Here is an 8,446-nt window from a genome sequence, read left to right as displayed (position 1 = left end):
CTCCTCTCTCTGCTGGAAGCAGGGCCCTGTCGTTATGGCCTGGAGGCCCCCGTCCACAGTCTGTGTCACCTGTCTGAGTTGCAGACAGGGAATGGTTCCCTCCACAAACTCTGTGCCAGGCACGGTGCTGGGTGCTGGTTCAGAAGTGAGCAAAATATATGTGGCCTTGCCCTCTTGGAACTGACCGTCTTGGGGGCGGATGGATGTTAAACGCATAATCAGACAAATACACCTATAGATTCGGCCTGGAAGGGAAAAACAAGGCGGGAGGGATCTCTTTTCGTGTGGATTGGGGGTTTCGAGGGAAGGTCTCTTGGAGGAGGTGTTTTTTAAACTGAGGCTGAGGCTGAGGGGTGAGGAGGCCTGCCAAGCAGGGGCGGGGAGGGTGCAGCTGGCAGGGGGAGAGCGCAGGGTGGGAAATGAGCAATGCCAGGAAAGCCTAAACTGCAGGCCCTGCAAAACCCAAGGTGTTCTTGTTTCCCCTGGCACTTCCCTTTCTTGCTTTTCTTTTTTTCTCCCTCTCTCTTTTTTTTTTTTTTTTTTTTTAATATTTATTTCATTATTTGGCTGCCCTGGGTCTTAGTTGTGGCATGTGGGATCTTCGTTGCTGCATATGGGATCTTTAGTTGTAACATGCGAACTTCTTAGTTGCAGCATGTGGGATCTAGTTCCCTGACCAGGGATCGAACCCAGGCCCCCTGCATTGGGAGCGCAGAGACTTAGCCACTGGACCACCAGGGAAGTCCCTCTCTTGCTTTTCTTTCTCTCCTCCTTGCTGTTCTCCCACCAGCCCCATCTCCTTTGCCTGGACTATAATAGGTACTGCAGGTGCGCCAAGCACTGTGCCCAGGCCTCGTGCCCAGGCCTCTGCACACATTCATCCTCCAACAACCCTGGGATACAGGTGCAATGGTGCCCATTTTACAGACAAAGTAACTGAGGCTCAGAGAAGTTAAGAGACCTGCCCAGGTCACTGACCAGCAAGTGCTGAAGCGCATATTCAAATCCAGGCCAGGTGCTTGTGCTGCCTTCTCTGGCCTGCAGGGCTCTGGAGCTTGGCTTGTGCCCCAGAGCGCTGCCTGGCAGGGGTGAAATGCCCTCCTGCCCTCCCTGTACCCTGGGGGGTTGTGGGAGTAGAGGAGGCTGTGACCCCAGGGCCAGGCTGCCCTCTGGGGCCCCGCACCCCACACATTGGTAATGCAAGGCCCTGAAGGTGCAGGCTGTGTATGGCTAAATGGTTACAGCCCCAAACCACTCAACGGCCACTGTTTTTGCTGCCAGGCCCGATTGTGTCTACCAGCATCGCAAAGAAAGTAAAAGTGTCGCCATAAATCAAGGGGGCAGGCCGTCATTCAGGCCTGATGACTTGCTGACAACATCATTTCTGGGATTAAAATGGAGCCCAGGTGAAGGCAAAGCAGCCAGGTCCAATCACAGTCCACGCAGTTACGGGGAAAGGGCAGGAGCCGGCCCTGCTGGTGCCCTGCCATCCAGGTGCTGCCACCGCCGACGTTCCATTCGTCTGCAACAGTCCCTGGAGAGATAGGGGTGAGGGAAGCTCCGTTTCCACAGCAGACACACTGTGGTTCCTGAAGTCACACAGCCCGCACACGCCGAGCTGGGGTTGGAACACTGGGCTCTCCGACCCGAAGCCCACGTTTCTTTCCAGCGGGCCTGGCAGCGGCCGGGAAAGGGAGCCAAGGCCCCGCGTGGCCACCTGTGGGAGCTGAGTCCAAGCCCTGTGCTGGAGGCCTTCTTAGAAGCTTCTTTCCGGGTCGAATGTTTTTGCCAGTGTCTGAGCATCTCGATACGCCGAGGGTCACTATGCTGATGGCCGAGGTTGGTGACCTCCAGAGGATGAGGAGGGAAGAGGACGAGTGTAGGGCTGCATAGAGGAGACTCCTGGGGATGAAACCAGCCTTCCAGGAACTGAAAGCAGCCTCACTTCTTTATATTTCTGAGATCTTTTACTGACTCCAGGACCAGTCTAGGAGACTGTTGGTCACTAACCTCTTAGTTTATGTGTGTAATGGTAGCAGTGGGTGGAGGGGTGGGCGGGTTGACCAGTCTCTTGAAGTCCTGTCAGTCTGTTCTCTGTAGACAAGGACCCTCTCCTGCTGTCTCCTGCTGGACCCTGAACAGCTTAACTGACCAGAGTAGTTTCTAGAAGCAGTGCTTGCTAGGTACCATAAAAAAAGACAGCACTGACCCTTCTGGTTCCCCAAGAAGGGGTAGATTTATGAATTTAGGTACCTGAGCCCGAAGCAGAGCTGAGAAGAGTCACCGTTTCTTTTTTTTTTTTCAACTGAGGTATAGTTGACGTACAATATTATATAAGTTTCAGGTGTACAACATAGTGATTCACAGTTTGCAAACATTATGTTCCATTTATAGTTATAGTAAAATATTGGCTATATTCCCTGTGTTGTAAAGAGAGTCACCCTTTCTTAAGCAACCACCATGTTGAGAAACTATTCTAGACATTTTACATCTTTTTAAAATAACTTTGTTGAGTCCTACTTTACATATCGTATAATTCACTCATTTTTAGTGTCCAATTCAATGAATTTTTTAGTAAATTTACCAAGATGTGCAACCATCAGCATAAATCAGTTGTAGAACATTTCCATCACCCCAATAAGATCCCTCACACCCATTTACTGTTAATTCCTATTTTCTCCCTGCCCCGGGCAACCACTATTTTCTGTCTCTATATAGATTTGTCTTTTCTGGACATTTTTTCAAAATTGAAGCATAGTTGATTTACAATATTGTGTTAGTTTCAGGTGTACAGCAAAGTGATTCAGTTTTATGTATAGATATATATTTTCAGATTCTTTTCCATTATAGATATTACAAGCTATTGAATATAGTTCTCTGTGCTATACAGTAAATCCTGTTGCTTATCTATTTTACATATAGTAGTGTGTACCTGTTAATCCCATACTCCTAATTTATCCCTCTCCTCCTCCCTTTCCCGTCTGGTGACCAGAAGTTTGTTTTCTATGTCTGTGAGTCTGTTTCTGTTTTGTATATAGATTTGTTTGTATTCTTTTTTAGATTTCACATATAAGTGATATCATATATTATTTGTCTTTTCTGGACATTTCTTATCAATGGAATCGTACAATATGCAGTCTCTCGTGTCTGGCTTCTTTCACTTGCAGAATGTTTTCAGAGCTCATGCATGGTATAGCACGTACCAGTACTTCATTCCTTTTTATTGCTGAATAGTAGTCCATCATTTGGATATGCCACATTTTGCCTATGCATTCACTGGTTGATGGGCACTGAGGTTGTTTCCAGTTTTGGGCTATTATGAATAACGCTGCTAAGAACATTTGTGTTCTTTACTTTAAATTTGTGTTCTGATACTTTAAATCTGTTATTACGAATCCTCCCAATCCTGTGAGGTGGGTATTATCATCCTCGCCTTATAGATGAGGATACTGAGGATAATAGATACTAAGTAACTCATCCAAGGGCCCACAGCTACCATATTTCATCACTTCTAGAATATACTTTTTCATATTTTCATATTTCTGAAACCAGGATGCATCTAATGAATGGCTCATCATAGCTTATTCAGCAGCACTTCCCCCTTTCTCAGTGGTATGTAAAATATATTTTACAATCAAAGGCATCTTAAATTTGATGAGCTATGGTATTAAGTGACTGATCCTAGTAGCCTCCCTTATATATAGTTCACCCTTGTGTCAGGACTCTTGGTTGCAAGTGACAGAAATCCAGCTCAAAGGGGAACTTACCCTCAATAATTGGGAAGGATCCTGGGAATAAGTCATTGGACTGAACGAAGAGCTGCAGAGACACTGAAAGTAGGACTCAACACTGTTAGATCTCTGTCCATATTTCATCTCTGCTCATCTTTGCCTATGGGTTCTCTTCCTCCATGGGGGAAACCCCAGCTTAATAATCCTGAGAGTAAAATAACTCCCAATCCCTCTCTACCTACCTCTGTGCATCAATCCTAAGGAAGAACTCTGATTGGCACTGCTTAGTCACATATCCATCACTGAGGCCTGGGGAATGGTGTACTACAATGGCCCAGGCCTGGCTGACATGCCTTTCTTCTGGCCAGAAAGTCTGTTACCAGAAGAAGGGGAGTAGGAGTAAGTGAGCTGGGTACCACCACCCTCACTCCCTTAGGCCACTTTCACATGGCATCACTCAGTATCACTGCAGACGTTACAGACTAAGAGTTATTTAGAAAGAATATCTGAAGTTTATGATTCATTCATTCTCTTGTGAGGTAATGTTCTAAAGAGTTTAATTATACTTCCAAGAACTGTGTTGTTTGAAGGATTTAATAAAGCAATGAAATATGCATGTAATATACTAGACGTAATTATGTTTAAACTTCTCATCAAGTAAAGATCTGTTTGCAGACAGTTCTCTAATAGAAACAGGAAAGAATCTTTTAGGATACTAAACCTGTGAATTTGCCACGTTGAATTTAAGCCCCAAAGTACTGGCTTATATTTACCTCTACTCTTAAACTGCGTACTATGTCTTCTGCATCTCTCCCAAAAAGATCTGTCATCTTCCTATCTTCACATTTTGGCTCACTTTCCCTTTATCTGAACTTCCCATACCCCATTTCCATCTATCCAAATTCTACCTTCAGTTTAATGCCACTGTCTCTGCAGGAGTCTTCCCTAATAGTTCCATCTGAAGGCAATTTCTCCTTCTTCTAGGTTCCCATAGCTCCCTTGCTGGGACCAGTTACATGGCACTCATCAGAGAAGACCTTAGAGCAGGATAATTTCCTGAGCATTGGTTGCGATTTTCCTCCCTGTGTTTTAATTCCCATTTTAGGAAAGTAGCCAAGCCCTTCTGTGCCCTTGTCTCAGGGAAGGTTAGGTCACAGGGCTTGAGACACTTACTTCTAGTATTATTTGGGTAGAGACTAAGCTGCTATAACAAATAGACCCCAAAGTATAGTCATTCAAACAGGATATAAGTTTACTTCTCTCTCATGTGCCAATGCAGAGGAGGCCAGCTGAGGTTCAAGAAGGATAAACTGCTCTGCTCCACAGGATTATTCAGGGCCCCAGGCTTCCTCTAAGCTGTTGTTCCTCCATCTCCTAGGCTGTTATCCTCATCTGCATGGTTGCAGCTGGGACATCATCCCATCTATGATCCAACCCATTGAAAGGGGAGAGTTTAGAAAAGCACATGCCCAAGGCTTAGCAGTAGCGCACGTCACCCACTCACATTCCATTGTCTGGAATTAAATCAAGTGGATACATCCCGCTGCAAGGAATGCTGGGAAATGGCATCTCTAGCTGGAGCAACATGTGCTAACTTAACTCGATTACTCCAGAGGAAGGGGAGAAGATATTTTGAGGCATAACTAGCAAGTTACCACATTCTCCTTTCTGGCTTTAGTTTTCCCAAAGCTGATGATGTTGAAGAGATTATGCTGGGTGCTCCAGGGGGTGGGAAGGGGTGACAAGCAGTAAGGCCCAGAGGAGAGAGTCTGGGGAAAGAAGTTATCTGCTGTTCCAGTTATCTGTTGCTGCATAATAAAATACCCCAAAACTTAGCATTATACAATGACACCATTTATTTTGCTCACAAATCTGCTACTCGGGCAGTGTTTGGTGGGGACCGCTTGTCTCTGTTCTGCTCAGCATCAGCTTGGACCTGGACTCAAAGGCTGGGGCCTGGAATCACTGAGGCCTCAGTCACATGTCTGGTTGATGCTGGCTGTTGGCTGGGACCTCACTTGGACCTGTAGGCGAAACACCTACATGTGGCCTTTCCATGTGGCTGTTGGGATTTCTCACAGCATGGGGCTTGGGTTCCAAGAGCAAGCATCCTGGGAGACAGACACAAGGAAGCATATTGCCTCTTCTAATATAGCCCCAGAAGCCACGCGGCATCAATTCTGCCACATTCTATTCACTAGAAGCGAGTTGCCAAGGATGGCCCAGGTTCAAGTAGAGGGGAATTAGATTCTACTCTTTGATGGAAAGAGTGTCAAAGAATGTGTGGACCATGTTTGGAAATTGCCACAGGTCCCATGGAGCCTACTTGCTGTCAGCTGCAGTGAAGGGGGTAGTGTTTCAGAGAGCTGGCTGCTTGTAACACCAGGGAAGGCAGATCCTAGATGTGGGAGGCCCAGCCTCACCCAATAACCCCAACTTCATAAGAGGCATGGAAGCAACAGCACCTCCAGACCCATAGGGACCTTGTGAGCTGGGGTCATGGGCGTCACTGCTGATACCACCAGGGACCTATGACCAAAGATTGGAGACCATGTGGTGCCTGGGCACTGCACATGACCCTGTGACCCTGGGACGTGTACTTGCTAGGATGCTTTCCATCTTCAGTAACAGCAAGTCCAATTTAAACTGATCTGAGGGCTGGGACTTCCCTGGTGGTCCAGTGGTTAAGAATCCGCTTTCTGATGCAGGGGATGTGGGTTTGATACCTGGTCGGGGAACTAAGACTCCACGTGCCATGGGGCAGCTAGGTCCGTGCGCCGCAGCAACTACTGAGCCCCTGCTCCACAACTAGAGAGAAGCCCATGGGCCACAACGAAGATCCCGTGTGCCGCAACTGAGACCCAACACAGCCATAAATAAATAAATAAATATTAAAAAAAAAAAAAAAACTGACCTGAGGGAATTCCCTGCTGGTCCAGTGGTTAAGACTCCATGCTTTCACTGCTGAGGGCACAGGTTCGATCCCTGGTCAGGGAACCAAGATCCCGCAAGTCGCGCCACACGGCCAACAGAAAAAAAAAAAAGAGTTAATAAACTGACCTGAAAAATAAAGCGACCCACTCCTAGGTATTTACTTTAGAGAAATGAAAACTTATATTCACCCCAAGACGTCTACACAAATGTTTATAGCAACTTTAATAAGTCATCAGTCTAGAAACAAATGTTCTTCAATGAGCAAATACATAAACAAATGGTTCATCCACACCATGAAACACCGCTCAGCAAAAGGAACAAACTATGATACAGGAAATGACATGGATGAATCTCAAAGGCATTGTGCTGAGTGAAAGAAGCTAGCGTTGGAAGGTTACATATTGTTCAAGTCAATTTATACGGCATTGTGGAAAAGACAAAACTATAGGGATGGAGAACAGATCAGTGACTGCCAGGGGCTGGTGGTTGGGTAGACAGTTCAACTACAAAGGGCGAGCATGAGGGAATCTTGCGGGGTGATGGAGCTGTTCTGTACCTTGACTGTGGTGATGAATCTATATATAAATTAAAACTCAGAAGTGTGCACACACACCCTGTGAAAAAGGTCAATTTTTACTGTATGTAAATTCAAAAAATAAAATTTGCTTTTCAACAAATGGTGCTGAAACAACAGGACATCCACATGCAAAAAAGTGAATGTGAGATGTGGCACATATATACAATGGAATATTACTCAGCCATAAAGAGAAACGAAACTGAGTTATTTGTAGTGAGGTGGATGGACCTAGAGTCTGTCATACAGACTGAAGTAAGTCAGAAAGAGAAAAACAAATACAGTATGCTAATGCATATATATGGAATCTAAAAAAAAAAATAATGGTACTGATGAACCTAGTCGCAGGGCAGGAATAAAGAGGTAGATGTAGAGAACGGACTTGATGTCATGGGGTGGGAGGGCGAAGTTGGGGGGAAGTGAGAATAACATCGACATATATACACTACGGAATGTAAAATAGTTGGCTGGTGGGAAGCAGAAGCATAGCACAGGGAGATCAGCTCGGTGTTTGCGATGACCTAGAGGGGTGGGATAGGGAGGGTGGGAGGGAGGCTCAAGAGGGAGGGGATATGGGGACATGTGTATGCATACGGCTGATTCACTTTGTTGTGCAACAGAAACTAACACGGTATTGTGAAGCAATTATACTCCAATAAAGATCTATTTTTTTAAAAAAAGGGAATATGGATACATACCTTATACCCTTCACAAAAACTACCTCTAACTGGATCACAGACCTAAGTATACAAGGTAAAACTATAAAACTCCTAGAAGATAACCCTGGAGAAAATCTAGGTGAACTTGGGTATGGTGATAGCTTTTCAGGTACAACACCTGGCACTGGCTTGTCCCGTGGAATGGCATGAGAGAGGCTGGGCTCAAGCGGGTTCAGAAGACACAAGTAGGTTGTGTGTGCAGGTGGCTCAGATGCCTGTAACAGAGACTCTTTCTTCATCGCCTGTCTTCCCTTAATCCCAGGACTTCATAGAAAGTTCCCTGTGATCAGCTGGCTGAGAAGGAAAAAATTCAGGTCTGGTTTACAGAAGGTTCTACATGATCTACTGGCACCAACAGAAAGTGGGCAGCCGTAACCCTACAGTCCCACGCCAGGGTGGCCCTGAAGGACAATGAAAGAAAATCCTCCTAGTGGGCAGGGCTTCAAGAGGCACTTTGCCCACTTTGTCTGGGCTGAGAGACGGCCGGA

At 45.9% G+C, this 8,446-nt stretch overlaps 1 long non-coding RNA gene across 1 annotated transcript; it reads right to left on the bottom strand.

The window, feature by feature from the left end:
* Positions 1-5,632: 5,632 nt before the first annotated feature.
* On the bottom strand, positions 5,633-8,245 carry LOC133087759 (uncharacterized). Its single transcript, XR_009700443.1, has 3 exons — positions 8,077-8,245; positions 6,646-6,716; positions 5,633-5,842 (listed from the first exon to the last, which is right to left on the bottom strand). It is a non-coding gene; the product is annotated as an uncharacterized LOC133087759 (long non-coding RNA).
* Between the last annotated feature and the right edge of the window lie 201 nt (positions 8,246-8,446).

The sequence above is a fragment of the Eubalaena glacialis genome, chromosome 3 (genome assembly GCF_028564815.1).
Source record: "Eubalaena glacialis isolate mEubGla1 chromosome 3, mEubGla1.1.hap2.+ XY, whole genome shotgun sequence".
In the NCBI taxonomy this organism is placed as follows: Eukaryota; Metazoa; Chordata; class Mammalia; order Artiodactyla; family Balaenidae; genus Eubalaena; species Eubalaena glacialis.
Note: the sequence above shows the minus strand (reverse complement) of the source record. Positions and strands in the feature narration are given on the sequence as shown.